Source organism: Pseudomyrmex gracilis, unplaced genomic scaffold (assembly GCF_002006095.1).
Source record: "Pseudomyrmex gracilis isolate BER0280 unplaced genomic scaffold, ASM200609v1 scaffold_28, whole genome shotgun sequence".
Taxonomy (NCBI): Eukaryota; Metazoa; Arthropoda; class Insecta; order Hymenoptera; family Formicidae; genus Pseudomyrmex; species Pseudomyrmex gracilis.
Genome location: NW_018020612.1, coordinates 148,421 through 160,752, shown reverse-complemented (window position 1 = coordinate 160,752; position 12,332 = coordinate 148,421). Strand labels below are relative to the sequence as shown.

General features: G+C 43.6%; 1 protein-coding gene across 3 annotated transcripts in view; it reads left to right on the top strand.

Annotated features, from left to right (window-relative positions):
- LOC109852337 (T-lymphocyte activation antigen CD86-like) overlaps window positions 1-12,332 on the top strand; it is a 187,783-nt gene that overhangs the window by 42,705 nt on the left and 132,746 nt on the right. The window contains exon 1 of one of the 3 annotated variants that reach the window (XM_020423406.1): window positions 313-361. The exons of the other annotated variants lie outside the window; for them this stretch is intronic. The gene's annotated coding sequence lies outside the window, so the exon portion shown is untranslated. Of the gene's footprint in view, window positions 1-312; window positions 362-12,332 lie in introns of those variants that run through there. 3 annotated transcript variants of the gene reach the window in all.

The following is a 12,332-nucleotide window of genomic DNA, read 5'->3' as shown; positions in this document are numbered from 1 at the left end:
GAAAATTTTATAACTTCTATCTCATCTTTGCGCCCGCGATAACTTCGCCCGAATACGGAGGAACAAAATAAACTGACGTTACTTTATTTATGAGGAGCAATCACACGACCGGGAGCATCGGCGCCGCCGATTCGGAAATTCGAATTAAAAATCTCTCGCTTTCGCGCGCGCGCAATATATCTGTCGATATATCGCCGAAAGCAGCCGAACAATCGCGCGTATTCACCTTTAAATCATACACGACCCTCCGCGTACATACACACAAACACTGAACGTACGTTCGGTTCAAGGATAACGCGCGGGAATGCAGGCGTTCGTCGACATTCTGTGTGGATTAAATAGCCGGCTGGATTAATGCCAAGTAAGTAAGTACAAGGCCATCCTCCTCGCATCCCTGGTTTCGCACTTACAGCCGGGGTTTGTCGGGATGTCAGACGTGAACTTACATTATCATTAACCTTCTCCGTGCTGGACCGTGCAAATATGTTTACTCACGTACTGTATCTAGAGGTGAGAGAGAGAGAGAGAAGGACAGATCAAACGTTTCGCACGCGCGATAATAGCAATTGTACGCTGTTTACCGCTGGGTTACCTCCGGTTAATCGTATTTGACGATAAATACAGACAGGATATAATTGGTCACCGTCGCCTCATTGCGCTCTCGAAAGTAAGACACGTATCGACTTTAAACTATTTTTATTATTATTTATACATGATTTATCGTAGAAAAAAAAACAAATTTTTTTTGCACAAAAGTATTTACTTTCGAAAATTCATCCTTTCATAATTAGCACAAAAAACACAAATTTTTGTTAAGTTTTATTGTTGAATAATAAAAACGAAGAATTGATCGCAGAGAAAACAACAATTTTAATTACCTTCTATCACCCTCGCTTTGTAGCAGAAAGTCGTTCGAAAAAAAATGTTTTTGTTGACTGGGACAGTTTTCAAACAGAGCGATTTACTCGCGACAAATTTACTTCATTCACGGCATACAAATGAAAAACAGAGCAGAGCGCACAGAAAAAAAATTGCGCAAATTGATATCGGCGCTAAAGGTTCGCCTATATGTACAAACGAATGACACAAAATCTGCCTACAACAGACCGAGGTTTGTACGGGTTTGTGCGGTGCAACCGTGCGTTTCGATTCTGGACGGACGCGGCGCGCATTTTCGTCCTTTTACACCCGGCGGTCGGTCGGGTGCATCGATCGGGACCGATGCGATAGTGCGTGCCAGTTTACTCTCGTGCTTTTTTTCGCTCTCTCTTCACCAGCCACCGCCTCTATTGCCTCCTCACCGCCCACGCTCAAAACCCACTTTTATTCCGAACAATTTCGACGGCTGCTTTTGACGTCCCTCTTGCGCGCGCGACCGATACGCGCGCGTGTGTGCGCGTATATGTATGTACGCGCGCCCGCTACCGCCGCCAGTTATGCGATACATTTTTTATTTTATATGCGCGCTTTTTTTTTCGTATACTCCGCACACCTCATATCACGCACCGTTAACCACCGCGATGTCAATTATTCGAAAGTTTTGCCGCAATTCCCCTGCGCGCTGCCGCACTTTCGCTCTGTCCCTAGATTGCGCCGCGACCAACTGCTGGCCGTTATAGCGCTGCGAGCGAAGTATACAGCCACACTCGTTTATTGAGTTTTGCACTTAATAGACATTTCGTAATTGGAACGTCGTTTAACTAATTCCGTTCGTACATATCCGCTACTTTTTTTTCACGCAGCGCGTACACGCAGATTTATTAATTTGCGGATGTTGCGTATTGTGTGTCGCACTGTAATTGAAACGTTTACATAACGCGCAATATTTCGCGAAAAGAGAAAAACTTTTGTGTGTGCGTGTTCTCGCGCGCGCGTCTCGTTTCCTCAGTATAAAAGTTGGGAAATTAAATTGCAGGAATGCAATTGCCGTTTATAATCTTTCCCCGCCGACGAGTAACAGACAAAAATGTATACACCGGAAGAGGTAAAACTACACAATTATCGTTGTAAGGTACTCTCTCTCTCTCTCTCTCTCTCTTACGGACTGCCATCCGCTGTTAGCGCATAAACATTTTCCCGTATATTTACGTAGACGGCACGACGACCTTGTCATAATTTCATTTTATGTCGCAGCGTCTCTCTATTCAAAACAACGCGAGGAGCACGAGAGGGTTGTAATAACGTAATAATAGTCTGATACCGACTGGGTAAAAGCGGAAAATTCGTGTTTTCTACGAAATACATCAACCGTAATAACAAACGAACGCGATCTTATTAGGTCGTTTATATCGCATTACTCAGTTAATATCTTTGCGTTGCGTTCTTTTATCTCTGGCGTTCTGCTTTTTCTCCGAATGCATAAAAAAAAAAAACAAAAACAAAATAAAACAAAACGTAGCGAAGAGAAAAATTCACCGATTCCAGAAAGAGAAATCGTATTGATCGTTAATACTCAGTTTGCGTTATCGATATTCTTGTCTTGCATTTTCATTCTTTAATATCCGTCTGAATGGAAAACGCTGGAAGCTGCTTTTGTTGCGGCGCGTTCCTCAGCTTGAATATATACCAGGTCGAAGCGCTGACGCAGATATTTAATATAGTAGTGCTCGAACATTCGGAACACGGTACAGCACTTGAGAAGCTTACGGGGGTTAAGGCACGTCGCGCGTTTCGGTGCCGTAATCTTGTGTAACGACGGTTTGGCATATGCGAAACAGGTTCATTACGCTACGAGGATTTGTCGCATAATTTCGAACTCGCGGCAACGCGCCGTGCGCGCGCGCGCTTGAGAATTACGCGGGCGACCGTAACTATTTATCGAAAACAAGAAGGAATCCTCGAACAAGAGAAATTACTCTCTTCTAGAGGCGAATCCGATTACTCTGCTGCAATTCTGAGAGCGATTTCGTAGTCATGTAAATCTAAGCATTTGCAAATGCACTAATAGCTTTCCTTAGATTAACATCAATTATTTGTGCATTAATTGTCCAGCTACAATCTACTTTGCGAATGTTAACGATATTTCTATAAGTGCGCCAATACATGTAGCTAAAAATAGAGTGTAAGCCAAAAAAATTTGATATCGAAATTCAGCAACATTGGGATGCGCATAACATTTTATTATTTACAAAATATGCAAACATAAAAATTTTTCTCGATATGTTTCGATTCGTACTAATTCTCTAAATTTGTAGTTTTTACCGTTGCGAGTCGTTAAAACGTTTTTTAGCTCACACACGCACTTGGCGCTTAATGAGGAAAAAAATGCGAGTTAATTTCTTCTAAATACACAGATTCGCTGATGTAACACCTGTCAATTTGCAAATGTGAGATTAATGACTAGTATGTGTACGGGACAGATCTGTCAACGCGGCGAAGATCGATATTTATTTATAATTATCGCAACGGCGGGATGCGAACATGAAATAGAACAGCCGTTTGACGACCGCAAACACGTGAGGTGAATAGATTATTAGCGGTAAAGGTAGATAAATAGCTATCCTCCGGTCAATTTAAATTAGGCAACAAAGTTATGTTGGCTCTACCGCGAAGGATATCTACCGTTACTCCGCTGATTAATCGTCGCAAATATCGAAATTGCCATTAGATTTCATGTTAATTAGAGGTTAGGGATAGATTATGTGACTCTCTAATCATAGCAAATCAGTTTCCCCATTACAGATATCGTGGCAAAAAGCAACGATAAAGTGTTTATACTCTGTGAGAAATATCTTTAAATAATAATTATTATTATTACATTTTCACGCTTAATTGTATAAGAATAAGGTCACATGTAAAATAATATCGAAGTTTTATCACTTTCTCGTGCTTTGAAACAAATGACTCAATTATATGTATAATTACATATAATATGACTTAATTAATATACAAACAAATTTATAAACAAAATAATTGATTTTTATATCAAAGTTTTATTATTTTTTCTTGTACTTCGAATTAAATGACTCGAATTATATAAGAATGTCATGTTATATATGATCTAATTATATAATATACAATTATATAATATACAATTATATAACAAATTTATAAAATAATATCAAAATATAATTTTTTCCGTATTTGGAATCAAATGACTTTCGTTGTGAGATACGCTTTTTAATCTAAGTAGAAAAAAGTAGAGTAATATGCGATTATAGAGATTTTCAAGTTAAATGACGAAATTCCGGATTGAAATACAGCGCGCGTGAGATTGATGTAATGTGTTTCCTCTCTTTCCTTCTCTTCCGGCGCGTGATCGAACGTGCCGCGCTTTTAATTCATTTCTTTCAAAGATAACATTAATATTACCAGAGAGATTACTCTCGATTAAATCGGAAGTAACGTTTTCAGCTCATTACATGCGGCCATGTATCATTAATATCACGTTAATGGAAGTATTACATCGTACACCGTAACAAAATGATTTGCATTGGCGATTTCCCGAACATGAAAACTTTAATAGCCAACGTGCACGTGTCTCGCTTTTGTTATAGTTCTCGACGTCCGCTCGTATCATTACTACTGAAAAATCTCACCTCGTTATAATCCGCGTTGTCTCTCTCTCTCTCTCTCTCTCTCTCTCTCTTTCTCTTGTCTTGTGGTTATAGTTCCTCTCATAATGAACGTCTCGTAAATTGTCCAACACGCGTCAGACGGAGATACCGAAGCGGGTCTCTCGGATACTAACCTTGTCGACGACAATGAGGAGTATCGCTAAAGGGGATTGTTGTTCTCAAGAAGAAAGGGGTAGGAGAGGTCGACGGGAGCAGTACACGTCAGCGATGTCGGATTTCTCCAAGAGACGTTAGCGGGAGTTAGATCGAGAGTTATAGCAAAGAGGCCAAACGAAAGACCCTCGGGGAGACTAACGAAGAACACTGCTGCCTGGACCGGACCAGAGAGTCGCCGAGTGGGGATAAGGTTGGGTTATGCAGGAGAAAACGACATGCTATCAAGCGAGAACACTCCGTCGTATTAGGCGGACGGCCACGCGGGAGAGGAGTATCAGCGGAAAATACAGTGCATCATCAACAGATAAGCTGCTTAGGTCGGATCTTACACCGAGCGTCGCCGAGATCTCGTCTCCGAGTTTCTCGTTTCTTCGCGTTTCGTTTCCCTTTTTTTTCCCTCCCCCTCGTTTTCTTTTTCCTTCTCTTATACTTTTCCTTCTCTTCACCCGGATATACTATATCCGTCTGCTTTCTTTCTCACTCTCTCTCTCTCTCTCTTTCTTTCTCTCTTTTTGCCTGTCTCTCGTCTCGACGTCGTTATCTACCGTCACGGTTCATCGACGCGCAGTGGCGACGTACTCGACAAAATATTGCGTTAAATAAACGGATGCCGGGCCTCGGGGGTTGGATATGCCGCTGTATATGCGCTCGATAACTGCGGCGTAAAAGCGCGCCCGTGTAGTTTTAATGCGGCCGTCAGGAACGTCGTTGTTTCGCGCCCCGCGGAGTTTTGGCCGCAGCGAGAGTTAATTAAATTGCCTAGCGCGCGCGCGCGCGCACGTGCGTTTTATCCTCCGCCGCGTCGATCTTTACGATATTCGCGCGTCGAGTGTGCTTAAATTATTTAACGTTGAACTTTGCAGTATAAAAGTTTTGTTATAACTCGGCCGTGGTGAGATAACGCGACCTAGTCGTACACAACCGCGCGCGCTTCTCTTTTATATCACGCGTTGACGTATCTCATATAATTCGCGATACGAATAAAGTATCCACACTTTGATTTTCAACGATAAAACTCGGTTTCGGTATTCTCGCGACTCACAGAGAGGGAAAAGTTTCGCGAGAGTTGTCTCTCCCTCGTCGTTCTTGCGGCAAAGTTTGTCAGGAAGCAGCGAGGGAAACGAAAGCGCAGGAGAAGGATTTATCGTTTGCGAATACTTATTGGCCGTAGCGCCGTGAGACACGTTACACAAGCTATATCGAGTTTGCGGGGCAAACAGTGAAGATTCGCGGGAGTTTCGCCAGAGTTATACGTCGACGCGTCGATAACGACGACGAATGAGCATTATTCCGCGCGATCATATTCGCGACAAGCAACTTGTCGCGCTAAATTTACCTTCAAGATTAATTTCAAGATTAATTAACATATATTATTGATATAAATGTCAAAGTAAGAAATTTATCAAACGTCCAAGAAATGTCGTTATCGAGAAAATCGTTTATCTCAAAATCGATGTTTCAATTCAATAATATTCTGGAAATATTTTAATAGACAAACTTCATACTTAATCAGAGGCAGCTCGGAACTATCATCTCGCAAAATGTATAAAGAATTATGTGATTCGATCAAACTTCGTATAAAACATTCGAGCATTATAAGCGAATGTCGGAGATGTAATTCGTAGTCGTCATATTTCCTTCCACTGCGCAATTAACGATTCCTCCGAATCTCGTATCTCTGTGATTTTGTACGTCTCGCTTTATCGAATATGTAGAGCGTAATATCTGGATGTGAAACGTCATGGCGGATGTAAGACTTCCGCCGTGCGCGAAGCGCCGCCTTTGATAGCAGAAGAGCGGTCTCTCTCTCTCTCTCTCTCTCTCTCTACAATCACGCAATTTCTACCGCGTGTATGTTCGCGCCTCGAGAAACGCGCGAGGAAGGGTCTACGACGACCAAAGCCGAGCGCGCTCGAGGAGGTCGAAGGGGCACACACACCCGGGCGACGATAGAGCACCAGAAGAGAGTCAGACGGTGCAACAGTCAGGAAGGTAGCGGAGCGAAGAGACTTAGCGGAGAAGTTGGCTGCTGCAGTAACGGTCGGAGGGAGACAGGTGGCATCAAATTATTGCAAACAATTACGTTTAATGAGAAGGTTAACGCCACCAGCCAAGGACTGGCGCGAACGTGGATGCAAATGTGCCGACGCCGAGTAATTAGCAAACAGAGTAGTCCTCCGACCCGCCATCTCCTTCTCTCCTCCTCCACCTTCTTCACATTGCCGCCACCTTCCTTGCACGACAGCAAAGGAGACCGAGAAGCGAAGCGGCTTCCACACCACCCTTTGTTAGGTACATCCCTGTTTATGTGCACATGAAATATATATGTAGAGAGAGTGCATCGTGTCGCACAGTGCGCCGGATACATTCCGTCGACTATAGATAGATTCTCTCTCGGTGCAACTGAAAACGAACAACCGCTATCATCTATCGATTACCATCTTGAAGCCTTTGAAAATTATTAATGGAACAGCTTCTTTCCCTCTCCCCCGTCTCTTTCCTATATCGCATTCCTTCGATTGGAGGATCGGGATCTCTTCTTTTGCGAGAAAGGATTCTCAAAGTTCAAGAAAAGTTAAAGAAACAGTTTGGCGAGAAAGAGAGAGAGAGGGAGAAAGTTCCGAGATTGAAAATAACGTAATACTAACACCGAACCCCGCACACCGAGGAGAAAATTTTGCGAACTTTCAGAGCGTGCGCGCGCGCACGCGGAGAAGAGTAAACTTCGTGTCGTAAGAAAGATTATCTTGAAAGTATATACCGACTTCACTTTATAAGGACTGCTTGAACCTGACTGTTGGAAATCGGGATCTGCATTGAATGGCGCTCTTAAGTTTCAGCCAAACAGCGAGCACGAATTCTTGGCCGGTCTGAAAGAGGCCGGGATGAAAGTGTTCTCTCCGAATGCTTTGCGGAGAGAGCAAGTAATCATGTCGCGAGGGTGGAAGCGAACTGCTTGCGCGCGCGCGAGCGCAATGGTCAAACGCAGCATTGTGTACAGAAATTCTACTCTCGCGAAAGACGAGGAATCCACTCGCTGCCACTTCTCTGTGCATCCGAAACTTTGTATAAGCACGAGGGAAACAAAGCAAAAGCTCTGTCAGTGGCGTTTCGAAATGGCAATAATTAACTCGTTGCTCAAAATATATAGCTCCTGAAAGTGGGATTACAAAGCTGTCGGATTTTCAGATAAAACTTGCGCGTATTTTTGCACACATGTTTTTGCATCCGAGTATTAAACAAAAACTAAACGCGAACAAAACTAAACGAGAAAACACGATATAAATAACACTATTTTTGTGCGAGAGTATTGCGCAGATGTATATTTGTTTTCGCGATCATTCAAGTACCTGGAGCGTATAACCGACAGGAATAAAGCCACTTTCGGGACGAAATGGTCGAGTAACCGGGGTGAGGGAAGGAAAGGGATGCGCGTGCGACGGAAAATATGTAAATATATTTGGACTCCCCGATAGTTGTTGGCCTCGTCAGCTTCCGCTAGGTGGGAACGTTCATGATTATTCATGCGCAGCTTCAGTTCCTTCGCGGAAACGCGCGATCAAAATTCCCTCTTCCGTCGTCATTCTCGCCGACACAACGCGCGCGGGACGCCATTACCGAAAGCGATACTAATTGAACCGCAAGCATGCATTACGCGTGCTCCGCAAATATAACGGTGCGACGAGAGAGTCGCAGCGCGTATCATTGCAATGAATTTTTAAATCGACTCGATCGCAACCGAAGCGCAAAAATATCCGTGATAAAAAAAATTAATTCTTCGCAAACAAAAAAATACACTGCAATTCTCTCGCGACGCGAAATAATTATCATCACGGACTGTTTTTTTTCAAGCGAACTCGCAGTTCGCGTGTAATATCGTTGGTGTTGCTCGAAAAAATGATGATATCAAGATCACCGGAACGGTAAGCGAGCACGATTGTTATGTGTGTGTGTGTGTGTGTGTGTGTGTATGTGTGTGTGCGCGCGCGCGCGCGCTAACGTCTGCATAATTTCACCTTACGCTCGATAACTGTGACATTTAGATCGCGTCGCGGATTAAACAAGCTTACAAATGTACTTTCTCTTGATTTAACGCGTTGCGTTTGTGCGCAAAGAACCGAGCAATTTTTCTATTCCGCACGTAATCGATCTGAAAACACTTTATAAATCACACGGTAGATGTTAATCGTGAAAAAGTCTCTTTTCTTTTCACGCGCGGTTCCGCTAAAACATTTTATTTTTATTACAACTTTCTTCGGGCGGCTTCTCAAGTTGGATTTCCGTATTTTTACAGACATTAAAATATCCGGTGTCTCTTTCTCTCCTCTCTCTCTCTCTCTCTTTCTCTTTCTGACGCGGTGAGGAATTATGTCTGATATATAACTAGAAGAGAGGTTCCATTATCTCTCGTCGCTTGTGCCTTCGCTAACATTTGCGCGCTCGCGCGCGATTGTTCTGTCTTCGCCTTTTGTAGAGAGGGCCAACGGAATCCGAAATGGATTAAACGTCGTCGGCAGCGTCCCGGCGCTCGTGACGCTGCCGTCGTCGGGGGATACACGCGTCGTAATAAAAGCTGAAAATTCATAATACGCCAGTAGCAGCCGCGTAATGCATCACTTCGTACGTATTCAGGTCACTCTGCCTCTCCGTAAATCTGCGCGTCCCGGACGCGGCAAGCAGATGCAGTAGTTCCTTGCACGTGCGCATACTTTCCGCGCCTTTTAGTGCCTGACGTACCCACCACCACCGCCACGTGTACCTGCTGCATGTATGTGTAATACCGTTGTGTGTGCGCGACGGGATTTAATGAAAAATTCTCTTTATCACGACGAATTAAGAAACTCCACTAACGCTCGCGAGACTCTATGCGAGAAACTTAAACTCGCTGCTGTTAATATCTACTTCCCGTGTCCTCTGAAAATATACTTGCTCATTGCGCTTGTGTGTGTGTGTGTGTGTGTGTGTGTGTGCACGCGTCGCGATGCGGTTGAAAGACCGACGATAAAAAGCGATTCTCTCGAAACACACGAACGAGTTTCTTTCACCGAAAGTAGCCAGATTGCCAATTTGTTTCCATCTGTGAGAGAAAAAAGCACCGCGGAAATTTGAGTTTTCTGCAAAACCATTCCGGATTGTGTTACGAAACGTTCGTAAGAGAATCGCAAAAGAACGAATTCACGAAAAGACGTAATGACCCGGAACTTTTACACACGTAAACGGAATAAACGACAACTGGGATCTCGAATTGTATTTTTTAATATAACAAGTAAAACGCGGGCGACAATTCATCCATCGACGAGAAAGAGAATGTGTGCGCAAACACAAACGACGTGAAGTTATTATTAAAATTGACACAAACGCGGGCGCACAATAATGTGCGGTGCTATATATATATATAGACAGCGCGGCACGGGGTGCGGAGCAGGCACGGCCGTTTCTCTGTGCATTGCAAATTGGATGGAGTTCTTCTCGTTTCCCTTCCATCGTACTCTTTTCGTCGTACTATCCAATTTGTCCTTAGGGATAAAAGATACGGTGCAGACGAGCGGGATAAGTGAAAATTTCACGGGGACTAACCGCGCCGGACATAAATTTTGCGCCGCGCCGCGTTTCCGGAATAGTAATAAGTCTCCCTTAACGATCTCGTGCGGAATCGTTTCTCAATAGGGGGGAATCACGTCGACCACGATAAAAATTCATCTTTACGCTAACGTCGTAAATAATTGCGAGTTCACATGAGCTTTTGCTCGCGAAAAAAAACTCTCTCTCTCAAGCCGAGATCGAACTGATTATCTCTACGTTGCAAATAGATTAAAAAAAAAAAAAAAGTTTTGTTTGTTGACAAAAAGCCACCAGTTAAAACTACTCTTCTTTTCGATTTTTAGTTTGTTCCGTAGAATGTATGCGAGAAGAATGTTCGAAATGTTGAAAATAAATATGACGCAGATCTAAGTTTATAATGTGGCTCAGCGAGTTCTGAAGGAGTTTATCCTTTTACAAACTTTATTCTTTTTTTTTTTTTTTTTTATTATTGTTTGCTTGTTTATTTTTCTCTTTTTATCGCAAACAAATAACACAGGTCGCCGAATGTCACGACCTCAAAGAGAGTCGTGTATGTTGTGAGCTATTTCAGTGCGAAACAATATTTATAAAAGGGAACGGCGGTCTGGATATCGAGGGGTTCGGACGGAGACGACACGACGATGTGTAACTCGCGCGTGCAGAACAAACGCAACAACTGGGGCGTATATTTTCATCTCCGCGTATTTCCATTTCCTACGGGTTCGCGAGCAACAACTCGCCGCTCTACGCGTAGTGTAGTCTCCGCGTCTTACCACCGAGCATGGGATGGACTTTTTCTCGCGCAAAACGAGACACGGTGGTTGCGCTTCGCGGTCCGAGCGCAATAAAGAAGATCGTGACATTAATCTCGTTTATGAAACGATAAAAGTGGACATTCTCGTCCGTTCCGGACGTAACTACCTTTCTCTGGGTCGGGGTACATCTTGTTTGTTCCCTTCCTTCACTCTTTCGCCCACAAGACTCTGTTATCTCGTAATGGCACTTGGTATTGAATTAAATTAAGAGCTAATTAAACCAAATTGTGTGCTGCGCTCCTTAACGATGATAGATGCGACACGTAGGGAACGGAGTGCGCGCCTCTCGTTAAAAACCATCACCGCTCGCTCTTGTTCTCTCTCATCCTTACCCCTTCCCCTCTCCCCCCCTCTCTCTGTCTCTCTCTCTTTCTCTCTGCGTTTCTCGTTAAAAAGAGCTAATCGGCCCCCGAGTCTCTCAACACGATCCTTCTCGACGTTCAGCGCGCATTTTTACTTCCACCGACTAATGGTGCATTTGCATTTATATTGTCTCAATTTTATTGTCTTTTTCGCGTATATAACGACACAACTTTGCGCGCGCGTATTTGCACTTTTCTCGTATTCACTACTTTTCTTTCGAAAACCCAGTTATATATGTCCTCAATATATGCATATGCGCGCGCGCTCTCATACACATACACACACACACACACACACACACACATCAGAGCGTGTTAATTATATTCCGCGCGTCGGTTATTCGCGACACATCTTTTTTTCTCCGCAAAAATAAAACGCACAACCGCAAAGCGCTTCCACATTTACACGCGGCGTTATAGTCGCGCGTGCGCGCGCGAATTCAACGTTGATTCGCGAGCGAGAAGACAATACCGTATTAGAATACGATGTGCATGCAAACGCATACCTGAATCTGCATAACCCGTGACGTATGCACGTCCACGCGGACGCGTTGCTATTCAGAGAGCAAATAAATGAAACGGGGTCGTTGTGCAATATCGTCTCACAGCAATGTACACATGATTTTCCATATTGTCTCTCTGTTACTTTTGCAAGAGCCTCGGCTGTTCCGCGCGCGCACAAAAACGCGCAGAGAGAGAAAAAAACTTCAATCTACAATATTTTTTCCATATCCTTGAATCAAATTTCACGGATTAAGTACTCATCATATTCGTTAATTTCTCGTTTCTCTTTTTTTCTCTATTTGTCGGTTTCTTGTCCCTCAGCCATGCGTAGTAATCTCCTGAAAATGAAATGAAAT